The 18,730-nt window shown below is 42.9% G+C and overlaps 1 protein-coding gene across 31 annotated transcripts in view; it reads left to right on the plus strand.

Moving 5' to 3' along the window:
* Nucleotides 1-416: 416 nt before the first annotated feature.
* DTNB (dystrobrevin beta) overlaps nt 417-18,730 on the plus strand; it is a 280,987-nt gene continuing 262,673 nt past the window's right edge. For 18 of the 31 annotated variants that reach the window (XR_010835611.1, XR_010835614.1, XR_010835612.1 and 15 more), the window contains exon 1: nt 423-638. The gene's annotated coding sequence lies outside the window, so the exon portion shown is untranslated. Of the gene's footprint in view, nt 639-18,730 lie in introns of all 31 variants that reach the window. The other 13 variants (XR_010835613.1, XR_010835616.1, XR_010835615.1 and 10 more) reach the window with 3 other exon arrangements.

Here is an 18,730-nt window from a genome sequence, read left to right on the forward strand (position 1 = left end):
CAGCACCTGGTACAGTGCTACAGCGCTAGGCACGGAGTCGGTGCTCAGTTAACGGTTGCTGAGCTGAATTAACACGGAAAAATCACTCAGGGCAGGGTCTCGTGCTCGAGGTGCGAATGAATGATTCATGGGGGTGGTTCTTTGCATTCTTTACCTTGTAGTCACGTCGGGCCGAGCATCCAGCCGGCGGGGCACATACCTGTGGAGTTGGAACGCACCTCCGCCGCCCGCAGCTGGCTCACGGGAAAAGCCCGCAGGGGGCAAGTTTACTCCTCCCGCCCGGAACCCGGCCGCAGGGGGCGGGCCTCGAGGGGAACTCGGCCCGCCGGCCCGCCCCCTCCTCGGCGCGGCGGAAGCTCCGCCCCCAGCCGCGCGCTCGCGCAGGCGGCGCGTGCCCGGCCCCCGCCCTGCGCCCTCGCGCCCTCGCGCCCTCGCGCCCTCGCACCGGGGGCGGGCTCGCTGCGCGTGCCGGGCGGGGAAGCGGCGCGAGCCGGGTGCCTGAGAACGTTCGCCGCGGGGGCGGCTCCGGGGCCTGAGCGGGCGCCGCCACCGCCTCAGCCTTGGAGGCCGGGCCGGAGGAGGCGGAGGAGGCTGCGGCCGCCGGAGACCTTTTCGACGCCCCCAGCTCCAGTCGGGAAGTGAGTACGGCGGGGGGTTGTGGCGGCCGCCGTAGGCTGCGGGAGAGGAGCGCGGTGCAAGAGCCTCGCGCCCGCGAGAAGCGGGAAGGAGCCCGCGTAGCGCCCTCACCTCGGGAGCCTGCGGGGGTGCAGGGCCAGGAGCGGCGGGGACGGCGCGCGGGGAGCCGGGGCCGCTGCACAGCGCGCGCTGTGAGGGGAGACGGCGCCGCGCGCCCGGACCTGGAGGGGCGAACGCGGGGGATGGAGCGGAGCTCCGGGCCGCCGCCGCCGAGCTCTGAGCCCCGGGCCGCGGAGGGTGCTCCGGGGTCCCGAGTGCGCTGTGGCCGCAGGGCGCGGAGCCGGGGTGCGGACGCAGGGCTGATGCTGCCCGTGCCCGGCTCGCAGGGAGGAGGCTCTGCTTAGGTGTTTAAGGGGGCGAAGGAGGCAGGTCCTGGCAGAGGGCAGGTGAGGCAGGCAGGCCCTGGCAGAGGGAAGGGAATTTATTTCACATCACCTCAAAACACTATTTCCCGAGGCACCTATCAGTGAACCTGTGCACCGAGGTCACCCGTTAAAGGAAAGTGTCCTGAGAGGAGGAAGGATGCAGCTAACGAATGCTTGCTGTTAAATTCCTGCGCCAGGCCTTGGGATTAGGGAGACCTTCCAGCAGTCTCAGCAAACGTTTATTGGTTAGGTACCTTGGGTAGAGAACCGTGGTCAGCACTAGGGCCACAAAATTGTGTAAAACACAACCATCATTTGCTATTTAAGTGCTGGCAGTTTGGTTGTAAAGGTATGCGTATGAAGTACAAAGCAACATTGAATTTTGTCTCATTCACTTTAGGTCTCTTTTCCCCAGTATTGGGCAATTGGAGCCATAAAATTGCTTGCTTTGAGGATTAAAGCCGGAGGGTCAAAGAAGCTTGTGGGAGGTACTTGGGAGAGTTTTGAAGGAACTTGTGGGTAACATTTAAAGAGAGAGAAGGGAAACGGAAATTGGAAAGAGAAAAGAAGTTACCTTTCTTCCCAAGTAGAATGAAGCTCCACGACTATTAACTGCAAAATCCTCAGTGACAAGAACAGTGCCTGACCCACAGCAGGCACTAAATACCTACGTATTGCCTGAGTGAATGAACCAAGCAAGGTTTTGCTCTATTTTACACAGAGCACTATTGATTAATCTGGTGTTAGGGATGGCTGAATGGACTTCCCTTGTTCCTCAGGTTGTCTTTTTTTTTTTTTTTTTGCCGTGTGAGGTAACCCAGGTTCTTAGGTCTGGGCATTTAAAGTGATGGCTAGGGTGATGGAGTTGTCATATCTGGTGGTCACGCTGCCACTTTCACATTTTTATTGCATGTTGGCTGCCAGGAGCTTACTCCTTGGGCCGTTGCTTCAAATCATCCCGTTGTGGCCCTTTTCTGTCACTTGAGGAAGAAGAGTACTTTTGTCTAGAGAACATTTTTTCATTTTTATCTTGGTTCTTGGCTCTTAGATCTGTCATAAGAGGATGTATCTCTGCTCTACTGTAAGGCCTGGGATTCTGCCTTTTTTCTGCCTTGGTTGGATTTCTGGGCTCTCGAGCTCCAGGCTGCTGTTTCAGTTGCCTGGGTTGCAGTGCCTGTTGGGTTACTTTGTCTGCCAAATTAAAACTTGACCTTTTATGAGTTCTGTGAGAATTTTTATCGTACATAAGTGGAATTACTTTTGAAGGGGGTTGTGTAGTCAAGGTTGTGTAGTCAAGGTAGTGTTGGCAAGGCTTTTGAGTGTCCAGTATGTGTGAGAGACAAAATTTCTCCTTAGTTAGGAAATCAGATTTAAAACCAATAGAATGCCAAGTTACCACTTGTTTTAAATCTTTAGTATAAATCTCCCAGGACCTACGTTTCCTTGTATAAAAATAAAATATTAATTCAAATTCGGCATTGTGTAGTAAGCCTTGAAGAACTAAGTTAATTTCTCTTTAGTTTTATAACTGTGTACTTAAGAGTGCAACCAGCAGGTGTCCACTAGTTCTTATTTTGGGATGCCTAGGTCCTGTAATTTTGGATGCCTTGTTCTAGGTTTTCTCAGTGGTATTGTATTTTATTTATATATTTAATGTACATTTATTTCGAAATCAACTTTACTGATGTCTGCACAGATGTCCTATGCAGAGCTGGTCTAGTGGGGTTATGTCTGATAAACCCACTGTAAGTCGAAAGTATGGTAAGTTGAAAATGCATTTAATACACCCAATCTACCGAATCATAGCTTAGGCTAGCCTACCTTAAACATGCTCAGAACACTTACATTAGCCTACAGTTGGGCAAAACCATCTAACACAATGCCTATTTTATAATAAAGTGTTGAATGTCTCATGTAATTTATTGAATACCATACTGAAAGTGAAAAACAGAATGGTTGTAAGTGTCTCGGTTGTTTACCCTTGTGGCTGACCAGGAGCTGTGGCTCATTGCCGCTGCCCAGCATCACGGGAGAGAGTATCATACTGCATATTGCTAGCCAGGGAAAGGATCAAAATTCAGATTTGAAGTGCAGTTTCTACTGAATGTGTATTGCTTTTGCACCGTCTAAAGTCAAACCATTGTAAATTGGGGACTGTCTGTACTTCGTAACCACTATCCCAATCAAGATATAGAAATTTACGTCACTGTAGAAACTCCCTCATGGTGGTTTGCAGTAAATACTCTCATCACCTCTCATTTTATTTATTTCTAGTTATACAGGTATCAGGGCTGTGGCATCTAGTGCAGGAAGTATACTGCCCAATTTTAGGGGATGCCATTCACATCGGAGTGCCTGTGAATGGCAGCTCCTGGAGTTGTATTGTGCGGTCGGGGCTGTGTACTGCAGCTCTGCAAATGGCTCATGAACGCACACTCTCCTGTTAAATGCTCAAACAGTACAGACAGCATACAAGGCCCCTTGACCCACTCCCTTCTCCACCGAAACGGCAGTTATCAGTTTGTTGTGATCCTTCCAGACCTTTCTCTATGCATTTTCATCTATATATAGATAATACAGGAAAAAGTAGGATTTCCTCCGATGCCGACATTAATGACATGATACTGTAGACACTGGTCTGCAACTTTTTCCTAACAGAATGTCTGAGATCTTTCCATGATGGAACATAAAGATCTACCTGGTTCTGCTTGACTTCTACACAACACCCTACATAGTATATATTGTACTGTAGTTTATTTAATCCTCTCCTCATTAATGGCCATTAAAGCTGTTTGCCATTTCACCATTGCCGCAGTGAATGAAATGTAGACTTGCTGGGTCAAAGGGGTGTATGCTTTATTTTTATTTTTTTTTTGGTTTTTGTGGTACACGGACCTCTCACTGTCGTGGCCTCTCCCGTTGCGGAGCACAGGCTCCGGACGCACAGGCTCAGCGGCCATGGCTCACGGGCCCAGCCGCTCCGCGGCATGTGGGATCTTCCCGGACCGGGGCACGAACCCGCGGCCCCTCATCGGCAGGCGGATTCTCAACCACTGCGCCACCAGGGAAGCCCCTTGCTTTAAATTAATTGATGGAGGTTTAACCATTTTGCCACTTGTGGATCTGGTTCATTTATTTTTAAAAGCTGAGTAGTGTTCAGTTGTACACTTAAATCACTGTTTATGTATCCTTCGCTAACTGTGGGACAGTTAGGTTACTAATTCATTGCTGGATTTACGTGTTGCCAAAGCATCCTGCCAGTCTGAGGCTTGCCTTTTCCTTTTGTTAACAATGTCTTTAGTTGTATACAAGTTTTACATTTTAATGTTATATTTATGGAAAATTTTACACTAAATTAACAAAATTTGTTTCTGTGTCTGGTTTAAGTAAATTTTCTCTACCCCAGGGTATGAATTCTATATATCTGTATTTTCTTTTAAAATTAAAAAAGAAGTTTTGCTTTCTGTGTGGAATTTCTATATGGTGTAATGAAGTGATATATATATATTTTTCAATTTGGAAAACCAGTTTTTCAGCACTTTTCCTCATTTTTTTATTGTGGCAAATATACACAACATAAAATTTACTATTTTAACCATTTTTAATTGTACAATTCAGTGGCATTAAGTACATTTACATTGTTGTATAAACATCACTATCCATTTCCAGAACATTTTTATCTTTCTCAACTGAAACTCTGTATCCATTAAACACTGATTCCCCATTCTTTTCTCCCTCCAGCCCTTGGCAACCACCATTCTGCTTTCTGTGAAGTTGACTACTCTCGGCACCTCCTATAAGTGGAATCATACAGTATTTGTCCTTTTGTGTCTGGCTTATTTCATTTAGCATAATGTCTTCAGAGTTCATCTGTATTGTAACATGTGTCAGGATTTCCTTTTTTTTTTTTTTTTTTTTTTTGACCCCGCCTCGAGGCTTGTGGAATCTTAGTTCCCTGACTAGGGATTGAACCCAGGCACTCGGCATTGAAAATGCCAAGTCCTAACCACCGGACCTCCAGGGAATTCCCAGGATTTCCTTATTTTTTAAGGCTGAATGCTATTCTGTTGTATGCATACATTATGTTTGCTTATTCATTCATCCATCAATGGACACTTGGGTTGCTTCTTTCTTTTGGCTATTGTGAATAATGCCGCTATGAACATGGGTGTGCAAATATCTGTTCAAATCCCCGCTTTCAATTCTTTTGTGTATATACCGAGAAGTGGAACTGTCCATGATATTTAAAAAATTATGTACATAACTGAATATGACCAAAATGGGTGGATAGTACAGAGAGTTCCTATAAACCCCCTCTTCTTCAGGGGCACTTTCCCATTATTAACATCTTGCATTAGTGTGGTACATTTGTTACAACTGATGAATATGTATTGATACATTATTATTAACTTAAGTTCATGGTTTATATTAGGCTTCTGCTCTTTGTGTTGTACAGTTCTATGGGTTTTGACAAATGCAAAATGTTATCACATGACATTTCATGTAATGTCATTGCAGTATCATGCAGAATAATTTCATTGCTCTAAAATCCCCTGTATTCCACCCATTCATTCCCCCCTCCCTCCTACTGAGCTCCTGATAACAACTGATCATTTTACTGTGTCTATAGTTTTTGGTTTTTAAAAATAAATTTATTTATTTTATTTTTGGCTGCGTTGGGTCTTTGTTGCTGCGTGCGGGCTTTTCTCTAGTTGCAGCAAGCGGGGGCTACACTTGGTTGTGGTGCGCGGGCTTCTCATTGTGGTGGCTTCTCTTGTTGCGGAGCATGGTCTCTGGGTGCGTGGGCTTCAGTAGTTGTGGCAGGTGGGCTCAGTAGTTGTGGCTCGCGGGCTCTAGAGCACTGGCTCCAGTAGTTGTGGCGCATGGTCTTAGTTGCTCCGTGGCATGTGGGATCTTCCCGGACCAGGGCTCAAACCTGTGTCCCCTGCATTGGCAGTTGGTTCTTAACTACTGTGCCACCAGGGAAGCCTTGTGTCTATAGTTTTTCCTTTTCCAGAATGTCATATGGTTTGGATCATGCAGTATTCTAGGCTTTCAGACTGTTCTCTTTCACTTAGCATTATGCCTTTATGTTTCCTCTGTGTCTTTTCTTGGCTTGATAGCTCATTTCTTTTTATTGCTGAATAATATTTCATTGTATGAAAGTACCACAGTTTGTTTATCCATTCATCTATTGAAGGACATCTTGGTTACTTCTAGTTTTTGGCAGTTGTGAGTAAGCTTCTGTAAATATTCATGTGCAGGTTTTTGTGTGGACATATGTTTTCAGCTTTCTTGGGTAAATACCTAGGAGCGTGATTGCTGGATCGTATGGTAAAGGTATCTTTAGCTTTGTAAGAAACCGCCTGTCCAATTTTGCATTCCCAATAATTTTAAAATTGTATATCCTGGCACCCTAAATGTAATTAAAAAAAAAATCTTTGTCAGACTGTTCTGTAAAATTAAACCGCATCTGGCATGAATTTATATTCTAATTGTTGCTTTTGTTGGCTGTCTTTCTTAGCATTATACTTCTTTATATGTTTTGAAGTTTTGATTTACAGACTCATTTGAGGGTGAGTACTTTTGCTTTTGTTTCTCTTATTTCTGTGCTTACCCTTCTCTGTGTAGTGATATTTCAGGTGCTTCCACTGATTGACTGGACTCTAGTCAAGAAATCAGATATGATAATGGTCAGGGTCCTGCTCTTTGAGGTAATTGGGCCTATTTTAGATCCACTCACAGAATGTGTGAATGTCTTGGTTCATTTCCTGGTCATGAGGCAGTGTTTTTATCTTCTCACTTTTCAGAGCCCAGAGCACCACATAAACCGTAGTTCTAGGCAGAGACTGACCGGTACTTTTTCACTTCCTTTCAGCTCTAGCCTCATCCTTGGCTTTAAGCAGTGAATCTGGCTCAGATGTCTCCTGTTTCTCTACCTCCTTCACTCTGTGTCACTGTTGCCCTGAAGGAAGTATACACCTGCTTCTAGACTCAGAGTCCAGCAAGCCTGTAGCTTCAGTCCTGCTCACAATTTTGTGTATCTGTTCTGTTTCTGATCCAAGTGGAGGGTTGTCTTGTTTTTGAGCCTTTTTAGTAACTTAAAATAGATATTTAAGCATATCTATTACTGTGTATTTGGAGCAGAGGGGATGCATCCAAGTGTTTACTTACTGGGCTGCTTTGACTAGAAGACTTAATTGACCAGGCTTCTTTCTAAACTTGATACCACTTATCTTGTTTTCTGTGTTATTGCAATGCCTAGACCCTCCAGTGCAAAAGTTGAATAGCAGTGATGATAATGGGCGTTTTAGTCTTTTTCCTGAATGGGAATGCTTCCAGTGTTTCACTGTTAGATATGATACTTACTAAAGGTTTCTGGTAGGTGTCTTTTGTCAATTTAAGGAAGTTTCCTTCTATTCTTGGTTTATATTTTTACTGGGTGTTGAATTTTATTGCTTTTTGGCATTTGTTGAAATTATCATTGATTTCTCTTTATTTTTTTTTTTGTGTGGTACGCGGGCCTCTCACTGTTGTGGCGTCTCCCGTTGCGGAGCACAGGCTCCGGACGCGCAGGCTCAGCGGCCATGGCTCACGGGCCCAGCCGCTCCACGGCATGTGGGATCTTCCCGGACCGGGGCACGAACCCTTGTCCCCTGCATTGGCAAGCGGATTCTCAACCACTGCGCCACCAGGGAAGCCCTGATTTCTCTTTAATATGTTAAGAGTAGGACAGACCTTCCTGAGTTGTAGATAACTGAGAGAAACAGATATATTGTATTTGATTTACTTGTTAATACATTTTTAACAACCAAAAAATGAACTTTTAAAGAAAACACATTTTGATCTTGAATTTTTGTATATTAACAATATTATATATAAGCTGTATAATATTATATATATGCTATATATTATGGCATTTCAGCAATAATCAGATTTGGACCAAATATTTCTGTAACTAAGCCTTACTATAATCAAATAGTGTACAGTAAAAAAAATTTTGGGGGGGCGGGAGTAACTTTAGGGACTCTATAAGGACTTTTTCAGTCCCTAACCATTCAGGCTTCTTCTTGGCTTCTTTTTCTAGACTCTTTACTCCCTCCTTTTAATTTTTATCTCTGCTTGCTCTGTCTCCTCTTGCCAGAGAGAGACTTTCTTCTGCAAGTAATAACAACTGTTATTTACTGTGAGGCTACTGTATTCAAGAGATTTTCATAGATAATGGCTACATTGTAATCTTTACCACTGTGGAAGCTAGGTATGGTATCTCCAGTGTTTGGGTGAGGAAATTGAGCTCAGAGAAGTTAAAACTTGTTTAGGGCCACACCAGCTAATCAGTGACAGGAGTGATATTTGAACCAGGTCTAACTTCAAAGCCCATATTCTTTCTACATGCTCTCTCTAAACAAGACTTTTATGTTCCAAGTTCAACTTGGGTTTTGTTTTTTTGGCTTACCCACATGATTCCTGAGCGTGGTGATATGACCACTTTGTGTCTCCACAATATGATTTGCGTGAAAATTTTCCTTTAGTCAGGTACTTCATTGTTTTTTACTGGTGTGACATTTTACATGTTCTTGAGCAGTTTCTTAAAATGACTAAACCTGGGCTTCCCTGGTGGCGCAGTGGTTGAGAATCCGCCTGTCTATGCAGGGGACACGGGTTCGTGCCCCGGTCTGGGAAGATCCCACGTGCCGCGGAGCGGCTGGGCCCGTGAGCCATGGCCGCTGAGCCTGCGCGTCCGGAGCCTGTGCTCCGCAACGGGAGAGGCCACAACAGTGAGAGGCCTGTGTACCACAAAAAAAAAAAAAAAAAAAAGACTAAACCTTTTTTAACTGCACACAAAAAAATAGATTAAATAGTGTCATGGTTAAGCATGTGGGCTCCAGAGTAAACTATGTTTCTTGGACCTTGAGTTTATTTTCCTTTAACTTTTTAAATATTGTGAAATATTGGCCCTCAAAAAGGTATAGAGAATAAAAATTGTGAATACCTGTGTACACACCACTTAACTTAAAGACACTAGGCTCCTTTTAAAGTTGAACCCCTACTGCTTCCCAGTTGTATTCTCCTCCCCTTCTGAGGGAAACGCTATTCTGCATTTGATGCTTTTCATTCTTATACATATTTTCATACTTTTATTACATATGTAAGTAGCCCTAAAATGTATATTGTTTTGCATTTAAAAAAACCCTTTATATTAACAGTATTAATTATATCTTTTTATAACTTTATTTTTTTTCTCTCAGTATTGTGAGACTCATCCATATGGATATATATGTAGCTCTAGTGCATTTATTTTCTTCACTGAATAGGATTCTGTTATTGGGCTATATCACAGTTCTGTGTTTTCCTGTGGATTGGCAATTAGTGTGTTCTGATTTTATTTGTTACTACGAATAATGCTGCTATGAGTATTCTTGTCACGTCTCTTTGTGTACACATGCATGTCTTTTAGAGTGTGTACTAGGAGTAAACTACTGGTATGTGTGCCATGCACATCTTCAACTTCCGTGTGTATTGCTAAATTCCACTCTGAAGTAGTTTTCCAATTAACATTCACACCAGTGATGTGTGGCTTCTGTTCCTTCCTTGCCTTGTCACCCGTTGGTGTTTTAGGCTTTATAATTTTTGCAAATCTGCTGGATGTACCATGCAATCTTATTTTTATATTAATCTTACATGTTTTTCTGATTACTAATGAGTTTGAACATTGCTCCATGTTTTTATTGGCTCTTAAGTTTTCCTTTTCTGTGATTTGCTGTTTTTCATCATTTACCTGTTCTGTTGTGTTGTCTTTTTCAGATTGATTTATAATTTTAAAATACATTTTGGGCACTAATATTTCACACAGATGGCTTCAAATTTCTTTTTCCAGTTTGTGGCTTCTCTTTTAAAACTTAAAAAAAAAAATAGGATCCTTTGGTGCACTTAAGTTTTGGATTTGTGGTTTTAATTTATTGTTTATTAAATCTTACCTACAGACCACAGGCAGAAAAATTATCCTAGTGTCTTCACATATAGAAAGGTGGTATAATGGACCAGGAGTTAGGGGTTCTGGGTTTCTATTTCCATGCCTTTATTGTGAAGTACAACTATAGTCTGAGACTAGACATTTTATTTATTTGGATGTGCAAAATATGAGACCTGGGAATTTCTAAGCCCTTACATTTCTGATTCTCCATTGCTTTGCCTGTGGTTTTTGTAGCTCATAATGAATCATTACTACCAACATGTTAACTGAAATTAAAGATATGAGAACTTAGAAATGAAATTTTGTTAACATCCAGGATTTTGGTATGAAGGCTGCATGCTGTGTATGTGATCAAAAACAAATAATTTGATTTAGGTTGGAATACATTTAATTGGTCTTATTTTTTTCACTAATTCCTAAGTCATTTGAAAAAGTAATTCTTATATATCTTTTTTTTTTTTTTTTTTTTTTTTGCGGTACGCGGGCCTCTCACTGCCGTGGCCTCTCCTGTTGCGGAGCATAGGCTCCGGACGTGCAGGCCCAGCGGCCACGGCCCACGGGCCCAACCGCTCCGCGGCATGCGGGATCCTCCCGGACGGGGGCACGAACCCGCGTCCCCCGCATCAGCAGGCGGACTCCCAACCACTGCGCCACCAGGGAAGCCCCTTATATATCTTTTTTAAAAACCCTTTAGGGTTTTTTTTTTTTAACTGTAACTATAGAAATTGCTAACAAGGATACTTTTTTCCTGAAATATGACTATGAAAACTAAAGCTTTGTTTCATTTCAAGAATGCACGCTTTTCTTTATTGTTCATGCTTTTATAAATTTATTTTATTTATTTATTATTTTTGGCTGCATTGGGTCTTTGTTGCTGTGTGTGGGATTTCCCTAGTTGCGGTGAGTGGGGGCTACTCTTCGTTGTGGTGTGCGGGCTTCTCTTGTTGAGGAGCACGGGCTCTAGGCGCGTGGGCTTCAGTAGTTGTGACACACGGGTTCAGTAGTTGTGGCTCGTGGGCTCTAGAGCGCAGCCTCAGTAGTTGTGGCACATGGGCTTAGTTGCTCTGCGGCGTGTGGGATCTTCCTGGACCAGGTTTCGAACCCATGTCCCCTACATTGGCAGGCAGATTCTTAACCACAGAGCCACCAGGGAAGCCCAGTTCATATGGTTTTAATATTTGCTTATTAAGTAAGTAGTTTAGTATCTTTGCTTACAACTAAAATTTCCTCTTTATGAACTAAGCAGCCCATGGCAAGTTTAAGGAAAACTATGAGGTTTTTCTTTAGCAGACTAGAGGTGTCTGTTTCTCCTTTTTGTGCCTTACTTTCCCCCAGTTTCCTTCCTTCTTTCCTTCCTTCCTTCCTTCCTTTTTTCTTTTGGCTGAAGCATGTGACTTGCAGGATCTCAGTTCCCTGATCAGCGATTGAACCCGGGCCATGGCAGTGAAAGTGCTGAGTCCTAACCACTAGACCACCAGGGAACTCCCCCACCCCAATTTTCTTATATTCAATTTTCTGATTCCTTGGGCACACTGCATTTCTAGCTCTTTTACCGCCTTTCAATTTTGTTAAAACCCTTTCTCTATTCCAGATTTTTTTTTTTTTTTTTTGGCTGTGTTGGGTCTTTGTTGCTGCGCGCGGGCTTTCTCTAGTTGTGGTGAGTGGGGGCTACTCTTCGTTGCGGTGGGCGGGCTTCTCGTTGTGGTGGCTTCTCTTGTTGCGGAGCACAGGCTCTAGGCGCGTGGGCGGCTTCAGTAGTTGTGGCACACGGTCTCAGTATTTTTGGCTCATGGGCACTGGAGCACAGGCTCAACAGTTGTGGTGCACGGCCTTAGTTGCTCCGTGGCATGTGGGATCTTCCCGGACCAGGGCTTGAACCCGTGTCCCCTGCATTGGCAGGCAGATTCTTAACCACTGTGCCACCAGGGAAGTCCCTCCATTCCAGATTTAAACTGTTGTAAATGATTGATAAAAAAGTATTTTCTCTTCTTCCAGCCCTATATTTTTATACTTTTAAATAAATCAGAAAAACTGTAAATTAAGAAAAAAGAGTCTTGCCAATAGAATTCTAGTCTAGGCATCATTCAAGAGGGTAGTTACATAATAATATCAATAATAATAGTGATAATGGCAGCTAACATTTATTAGGCTCTTATTTTGTGCCAGGCATGGTGTTAAATGCTTTACATAATTTATTTAACAGTTACCACAGGGGATTCCTGGTTAGGACTCTGCACTTCCACTGCAGGGGGCCTGGGTTTGATCCCTGGTTGGGGAACTAAGATCCCGCAAGCTGCCAGTCGTGGCCAACAAATCAAAAACACCAGTTACCACAGCCCTGGGAGGTTATATTTGCTATTCAGAGCTCTGTGTAGAAATGGAGTGCAGTCACTGAATATTTTTTATTGGAACCTAGGGAACTTTTTCAGATTTGTAAAATCAAACAAACCAACCAAAAAAACCAATCTCTAGGGCTTTACCAACGTTTACTTTCCCTGGCTTTTTTTTTAATCTGAAAGAAGAGAAAAGAAAAGAAGTATTAGGGGAAGGATAGTTGAGAATTTTTCTGAAATAAGCAAGGAAGTTAGTTCTCCTTTAGGGAAGTTTGATTAGTTCCAGTTAAGAGCTTGTTAGTGATAAGCACAGTGATCTCTGACTTCTTAATTTAAGGAGCATCCAGAAAAAAACTGACAGGAGTTTTGCTGGCAGAAAATGAACTTACACAAGAAGTTTTGATACCTAGATGCTTTGAAGTAACTGAGAGCTGGAAGTTAAGACATTAACAAAAAGATTCAAGGAAAGTGAGGGATACTTAACACTTAGGTGTAGTATAGAGACTTTCTGGAAACATTTCTAGAGCCTGCTTTCTTTCCTTTAGTCTTTACTGTGGGATTTACTTAACTTCTGCCTGCAGACTTAGCCTAGGCCTGGAACACATTGCTTCCCTGACAGGGCTAATGAGGGGGCCCAGACGCTTTGCTGCACTAGCCTCCTGACCCTGTTTAACTGTGACCTAAGGTCTGCGCAGCACCAGGGCTTGGGGACCTGTATTCTTTGCTCAGTCCTGGAGTCGTCGTGTTTGCCCTGGAGGGGGTGATGTGGCACAGTGGAAAGAGAATAGGCTTTATTGTCACATTGGTTGCTTACTCCACGAATTACTAGCTTTGGAATGTTAGGCCAAGTTAACCACTTAGGCTCTAAATTTCCTCATCTGATTCTGTCATTCACATTCCTTATTTGCTCCTCAAGCCTAGCTCAGTCTCATCTTTTCATTCTAGTTTTTTTTTAAGAGTAATGGTGTCCAAAGTGGGAGGCGTGCAAAATGATCTTCTAGGCAGGGTATAACAAGAAAAAAAGGGCAATTAACTTGACTAATATTTACATCATAGTTGGACACTTTACTCCATCTGTATGTCTGATGATATACATCAGGTATGGAAAGTGAGGTAACCTGAAGGGAGGATCCTGGGCACACCACAACCTGGAGGGGCCGACCGTGTGAGCCTCCTGATTTGTTCGCTTACATTCTATTTGGACATATTACAGTTAACCTCTGCCTGGTTTAGGGGTCTTTCAGATTATATTATCTGATTTGCCTGACATGAAGCTTGCTGAATGAATAGACAAAGGGCTTAAAAAGATTCCTGCAAAGAATCTGCGGATTGAAGATTCAACTGAGGACTGAAGTGCTAATTCAAGGACACTTGAACAGCAGGAAACAAGCGGAGCTGGTACTTCTATTTATATTATGAGCTTGTTTTCAGTCAGTTGCAAAGTACAAAACAATAATGGTCTAAGCAGATTGAAAAGGAATCACTAAAAAAAAAAAACAAATAAACCCTTAACGTTGTTAAAAATACTATATGATGAATGGGTTTATATAGACCATTGAGTATATTGTGCCTTAAGGTATTTGCTTAATGAGAGTATGAGGCTAATATGGTCAGTTGAGATATTTTAAAACGAAGCATTCCGAACATGAAGACAAACTTACTGAGCTTTTTTCAGTGATGATTATAGTTGTGTGCTAATTAATATCTTTTTTTTTTTTGACTGTGTTGGGTCTTGGTTGTGGCATGCGGGCTCTTCGTTGTGGCGTGCGGATTTCTCTCAAGTTATGGCTCAAGGGTTTCTCTCTAGTTGTGGCACGCAGCCTCCAGAGTGTGTGGGCTCTGTAGTTTGTGGCACTTGGGCTCTAGTTGAGGCGCGCGGGCTTAGTTTCCCCACGGCATGTGGGATCTTAGTTCCCCGACCAGGGATCAAACCCACACCCCCTGCATTGGAAGGTGGATTCTTTACCACTGGACTACCAGAGAGGTCCCTGATTAATGTCTTAAAATTTTATTAACTTCATGATATATTTTAGGAAGTTTCTTAGGAGATTTCTTACCTCAGGAGTAAAAGACAAAAAGCCATAAACTTTTCTTCTTCCTGTTTTAGTAAAACTGGCTGAAATAATACATAGACAAAAATAACAATTTTAGTTTGGTGACAAACTAAAAATCCATCCTTTGTTAGCAAATACTGTCGGGATACTCGTAGAAGACATTGCTGAGGCTTTGAAATAATAAATATTATACCAAATTATGGAGTTTGTGAGCATTTCTGTATATTTCGATAAAAGTTCAGAGGTTATGGTTTTTGGTGTAGTCCATTTTAATAATAAAATGTATGGAGACCTGCCTCTTTAACCCTCCGGACCACTAAAGGAAAGGTTTACCAGAGAATATACTCTAATGACTTAAAATTTTATTATGAAATAGTGCATATAAAGCATAAAGAATAATACAGTGTACCCAGAACCCAGCCTAATAAATAAATCATAGCTAATAGAGTTGGTATTCCTCTGCAGTCACATTATTCTACTTCCATCTCCAGAGGAATTTGCTTTTCTGAATTTGGTGATGCATGTTTTATGTGCACTTCTAAAGAATTTGTATTTTGTCATTATTGGGTGGGTTGTTCCACAAATGTCAATTAGATCTAGTTGGCTGATGGTGAAGTTGAGTCCTTCCATATTCATCTTGACTTTCTACGTGTATTGATTGTAGAAGAGTGTTGAAGTCTCCAAGTATAAGGGATTTGTCTCTTTCTCCTTTCAGTTCTATCAATTTTTGCTCATTTTAAAGCACTGTGGTTAGGTACAGAGACATTTAAGATTATGTCTTACTAAAGAATTCTGTATGTTACAGGCCCAACAATACAATTTTATAGATATTGTTTTATCTATATTGTATTAAAAAGCAATTGTTTAAGTTAGTTAAGAGAATAAAGAGAAGAGATATGTAATTGTACTGTCTTTAAAAAAATAAACTTTACTTTTTTAGAACAATTTTAGATTTACTGAAAAATTGAACAATAATAGTTTCTGTGTGTATCCTACACCCTGTTCCCTCTGTTATTAGCATCTTACATTAGTATGGTTCATTTTTTGCAGTTAATGAACCAGTGATGATACATTATTATTATTATTTTTATTTTTAAAATAAATTTATTTATTTATTTATTTTTGGCTGCGTTGGGTCTTCGTTTCTGTGCGAGGGCTTTCTCCAGCTGCGGCGAGCGGGGGCCACTCTTCATCGCGGTGCGCGGGCCTCTCACTATCGCGGCCTCTCTTGTTGCGGAGCACAGGCTCCAGACGCGCAGGCTCAGTAGTTGTGGCTCACGGTCTTAGTTGCTCCGCGGCATGTGGGATCTTCCCAGACCAGGGCTCGAACCCGTGTCCCCAGCATTGGCAGGCAGATTCCCAACCACTGCACCACCAGGGAAGCCCATGATACATTATTATTAACTAAAATCCATACTTTCTTCAGATTTCCTTAGTGTTTACCTAATGGCCTTTTTCTGTTCCAGAATCCCATCTAGGATACCACATTACATTTAGTTGTCCTCTCCTTTGACTTCTCTTGGGGTTTGTCAGTTTCTTGGCTTTTTCTGATGAAGTTTTTGATGAAACTTGACACTTTTGAGGAGTATTGGTCAGGTATTTTGTAAATTTCCCCTCGATTGAGATTTGCCTGATGTTTTCCTCATGATTAGACTGGGTTTATGGGTTTTGGGGAGGAAGACCACAGAGGTAAAATGCCATTTTCATCACATCGTGTCAAGGATCCATACTGTCAACATAATTTATCACTGTTGATGTTGTACTTGATCACCTGGCTGAGGTAGTGTTTATCAGGTTTCTCCACTGTCAAGTTATTTCCCCCTCCCCCTTAACCTCTTTGGAAGGAAGTCACTGTGTGCAGCTCACACTTAAGGAGGGAGGAGTTACGTTCCACCTTCTTCAGGGCAGAGTCTCCATGTAAATTATTTAGAATTTTTCTGTACAGGATATTTGTTGATTCTTCATTCTCGTTTGTATCAGTATTAACTTAAGGATATTTAGTATTATATTTTGTTGCTGAAATTTTTCCAACTTTGGCCATTGGGAGCTCTTTCAGTTAGCCTCTGTGTCCCTTTGATATACCCCTATCATATGTTTTTTTTACTCCCAGGACTTTTTTTTTTCAACTTTACTTTTATTTAAAATGAGGCCATATTTTCCTCTTATAAAAAGAGAGTTCAGGGCTTCCCTGGTGGGGCAGTGGTTGAGAATCCGCCTGCCGATGCAGGAGACACGGGTTTGTGCCCCGGTCCGCGAAGATCCCACATGCTGCGGAGTGGCTGGGCCCATGAGCCATGGCCTCTGAGCCTGTGCGTCCAGACCCTGTGCTCCGCAGCGGGAGAGGCCACAACAGTGAGAGGCCCGAGTACCACAAAAAAAAAAAAAACAAACGAGTTCAACTAGAACTGTCAATTTTCTCATCTGTAAAACAAGAGCACTGAATCAGCTGACTATATTCATTCAGAACTCAATTTCTTTATCTTATGATCACTAAGGTTCTCCCTAAATCTAATATACTAAGGTTCTAAGGAAAGGAAAATATATTACTAATGACATGTTTTCATTTTTATTTCTTAGAGTTCAAATGTCCACCATATACCTTGGTCTAAGCTTAAGGAACCATTCAAGGGGATACAGTGCAGATGGGAGGGGAAAACAGAAGCCTCACACAAGCTGTGCCATGTTGCAATCAGGCTTCTGTTTGAAAGATAATCTTCTCTATAGCTTTAAAGTGATAACTTTGTACCACCAATGCTTCTTGTTTCAAACGGATTTTCTCTGGCTCTTCCTGAACACTTTCTGAGGAATCATCAACCTCTTCCATTTCTGAGGAGGAAGGACTCTCTACTGTCACAGTCACAGGAAATTCTGATGGACCTTCGTTAACATAGTTAAGTCTCTCTTTCTCAGAACTAGCCCATTTATCTCCACGTTCCTTAGTGCACCCGACACACTTACACAGCATTTATGAGCTTTACACAACTGGAAGGTCACATCTTTATTTCTTATTGCGGGAACACGACTTCTGTAAAGTTTATTTCTGTCACAACCTGTCTCTACAAGCCGTGGCTGGAAGAAGCTCTGGATACAGATCGGGGACAGAGGGTGCTCAGGAGCGGCGCCCAGTGCACCCCGCGAGGCGGTCGGCGTTAAGTTCATCAGGCCCTCCCGCAGGGAAGCGCGCATGGCGGGCACAGGCACCAAGTCCTGCAGCGCACACAGGCCCTCAGAGCGCGAGAAGAGGTCGGCCGCGCTGTCCCAGCGCAGCTTCACCGAGTGATCATGGCCCGAGCGCGGCCTCGGGGACACAGGCTGCGGACACGATGCCCACACCCGCCTGGGGGCCCCGGCTCGCCTCCTGGCCCCTCGGGCGCCCACCACCTGGCGGCTAAGGCCCCGCAGCGTGTGTAGGACCGGCGTCGCAGCCAGAAGACATAGGGCCACGGGCCCCAGCTAGGCCAGCCCCTCCATGCCGCGCTCTGGAGCCCCCGCGTGGCCTGGTGTTGGCGCCGACATCAACCCCTCCCAGGACTTCTTCTTTTTTTTTTTTTTTTTTTTTAAACATTTATTTATTTATTTAGGCGGGATCTTCGTTGCCGCTTGTGGACTTAGTTGCAGCATGCGGACTCTTAGTTGCCACATGCACGTGAGATCTAGTTCCCCAACCAGGGATCGAACCCAGGCCCCCTGCAATGGGAGCGTGGAGTCTTACCCACTGGACCACCAGGGAAGTCCCTCCCAGGACTTCTTTACCTTCTATACTACAAGATGCTCCAGGCTCATTTGTATATATTTCTTGCCTCAGGCATTTCTCCAAGGAGCCCTAGTTCCTTTTATTGAAGAACGGTATTATAAACAAAAATTTGGTCACTAAATGTGCTGATTGCTTTTGGATACTTTTGTTTCTAGGCCCTCTCAGTTGACAGTGCAAGGACATGTGTATGTATATACTAATGCATGTACACATACCTACAAATGTTTTTATATGTAACTATCCATATATCTATATTGAGTTAACCATGATGTATACTGATGTCTCCAATTGTAATCCATTCCATTACCACCTGGATCATTCTAGCTTCTCACCTTGCTTATCTGTAACCTCACACTTCACCATCTGCCATCTGTTTACTTAATTGTTCAGTTATGCATACATGCATAGCAGTATTAGAATTCTTAACCCATAACCTGTGGGAAACCAGAGAACAGTACTTATATATATTTTATTTTGCCTTTAGTTTTAACAGACTCTGTTCACTTCCAGAGTTACTTAGGTTACTATACTTTCCCCCCACCCTGTTCAGTGAG

This window comes from Kogia breviceps, chromosome 11, assembly GCF_026419965.1.
Source record: "Kogia breviceps isolate mKogBre1 chromosome 11, mKogBre1 haplotype 1, whole genome shotgun sequence".
Taxonomy (NCBI): domain Eukaryota; kingdom Metazoa; phylum Chordata; class Mammalia; order Artiodactyla; family Physeteridae; genus Kogia; species Kogia breviceps.